The sequence below is a fragment of the Musa acuminata genome, unplaced genomic scaffold (genome assembly GCF_036884655.1).
Source record: "Musa acuminata AAA Group cultivar baxijiao unplaced genomic scaffold, Cavendish_Baxijiao_AAA HiC_scaffold_102, whole genome shotgun sequence".
NCBI lineage: Eukaryota > Viridiplantae > Streptophyta > Magnoliopsida > Zingiberales > Musaceae > Musa > Musa acuminata.
Window position 1 is genome coordinate 35001 of NW_027020381.1, and position 2500 is coordinate 37500.

The following is a 2500-nucleotide window of genomic DNA, read 5'->3' on the forward strand; positions in this document are numbered from 1 at the left end:
TTTGGCCTGTTCTTGCGTCGCGCGGTGACCGTCGTGAGCGGAGCAAAATGTCAGCCATCTCAGCACCCTGGAACCCCCCGGGTGGCACAGGGCTGGATGGGGCTTTCGTATAGCAGGGACGGTGCTGCCTCTCGCTTCGCTCGCTGTTCGCCGCTCGCCGCTCGCTCGCGCAGCCAAAAATGGCCAGTTTTGGCCCGTTTTGGCCAGTTTTTGGCCTGTTTTTGCGTTGCGCGGTGACCATCTTGAGCGGAGCAAAATGTCAGCCATCTCAGCACCCTGGAACCCCCCGGGTGGCACAGGGCTGGATGGGGCTTTCGTATAGCAGGGACGGTGATGCCTCTCGCTTCGCTCGCTGTCCGCCGCTCGCTGCTCGCTCGCGCAGCCAAAAATGGCCAGTTTTGGCCCGTTTTTGGGCCGTTTTGGCCTGTTTTTGGGCTGTTCTTGCGTCGCGCGGTGACCGTCGTGAGCGGAGCAAAATGTCAGCCATCTCAGCACCCTGGAACCCCCCGGGTGGCACAGGGCTGGATGGGGCTTTCGTATAGCAGGGACGGTGCTGCCTCTCGCTTCGCTCGCTGTCCGCCGCTCGCCGCTCGCTCGCGCAGCCAAAAATGGCCAGTTTTGTCCCGTTTTTGGGCCGTTTTGGCCTGTTTTTGGGCTGTTCTTGCGTCGCGCGGTGACCGTCGTGAGCGGAGCAAAATGTCAGCCATCTCAGCACCCTGGAACCCCCCGGGTGGCACAGGGCTGGATGGGGCTTTCGTATAGCAGGGACGGTGCTGCCTCTCGCTTCGCTCGCTGTCCGCCGCTCGCCGCTCGCTCGCGCAGCCAAAAATGGCCAGTTTTGGCCCGTTTTTGGGCCGTTTTGGCCAGTTTTTGGCCTGTTCTTGCGTCGCGCGGTGACCGTCGTGAGCGGAGCAAAATGTCAGCCATCTCAGCACCCTGGAACCCCCCGGGTGGCACAGGGCTGGATGGGGCTTTCGTATAGCAGGGACGGTGCTGCCTCTCGCTTCGCTCGCTGTTCGCCGCTCGCCGCTCGCTCGCGCAGCCAAAAATGGCCAGTTTTGGCCCGTTTTGGCCAGTTTTTGGCCTGTTTTTGCGTTGCGCGGTGACCATCTTGAGCGGAGCAAAATGTCAGCCATCTCAGCACCCTGGAACCCCCCGGGTGGCACAGGGCTGGATGGGGCTTTCGTATAGCAGGGACGGTGATGCCTCTCGCTTCGCTCGCTGTCCGCCGCTCGCTGCTCGCTCGCGCAGCCAAAAATGGCCAGTTTTGGCCCGTTTTTGGGCCGTTTTGGCCTGTTTTTGGCCTGTTCTTGCGTCGCGCGGTGACCGTCGTGAGCGGAGCAAAATGTCAGCCATCTCAGCACCCTGGAACCCCCCGGGTGGCACAGGGCTGGATGGGGCTTTCGTATAGCAGGGACGGTGCTGCCTCTCGCTTAGCTCGCTGTCCGCCGCTCGCCGCTCGCTCGCGCAGCCAAAAATGGCCAGTTTTGTCCCGTTTTTGGGCCGTTTTGGCCTGTTTTTGGGCTGTTCTTGCGTCGCGCGGTGACCGTCGTGAGCGGAGCAAAATGTCAGCCATCTCAGCACCCTGGAACCCCCCGGGTGGCACAGGGCTGGATGGGGCTTTCGTATAGCAGGGATGGTGCTGCCTCTCGCTTCGCTCGTTGTCCGCCGCTCGCCGCTCGCTCGCGCAGCCAAAAATGGCCAGTTTTGGCCCGTTTTTGGGCCGTTTTGGCCAGTTTTTGGCCTGTTCTTGCGTCGCGCGGTGACCGTCGTGAGCGGAGCAAAATGTCAGCCATCTCAGCACCCTGGAACCCCCCGGGTGGCACAGGGCTGGATGGGGCTTTCGTATAGCAGGGACGGTGCTGCCTCTCGCTTCGCTCGCTGTCCGCCGCTCGCCGCTCGCTCGCGCAGCCAAAAATGGCCAGTTTTGGCCCGTTTTGGCCAGTTTTTGGCCTGTTTTTGCGTTGCGCGGTGACCATCTTGAGCGGAGCAAAATGTCAGCCATCTCAGCACCCTGGAACCCCCCGGGTGGCACAGGGCTGGATGGGGCTTTCGTATAGCAGGGACGGTGATGCCTCTCGCTTCGCTCGCTGTCCGCCGCTCGCTGCTCGCTCGCGCAGCAAAAAATGGCCAGTTTTGGCCCGTTTTTGGGCCGTTTTGGCCTGTTTTTGGGCTGTTCTTGCGTCGCGCGGTGACCGTCGTGAGCGGAGCAAAATGTCAGCCATCTCAGCACCCTGGAACCCCCCGGGTGGCACAGGGCTGGATGGGGCTTTCGTATAGCAGGGACGGTGCTGCCTCTCGCTTAGCTCGCTGTCCGCCGCTCTCCGCTCGCTCGCGCAGCCAAAAATGGCCAGTTTTGGCCCGTTTTTGGGCCGTTTTGGCCTGTTTTTGGGCTGTTCTTGCGTCGCGCGGTGACCGTCGTGAGCGGAGCAAAATGTCAGCCATCTCAGCACCCTGGAACCCCCCGGGTGGCACAGGGCTGGATGGGGCTTTCGTATAG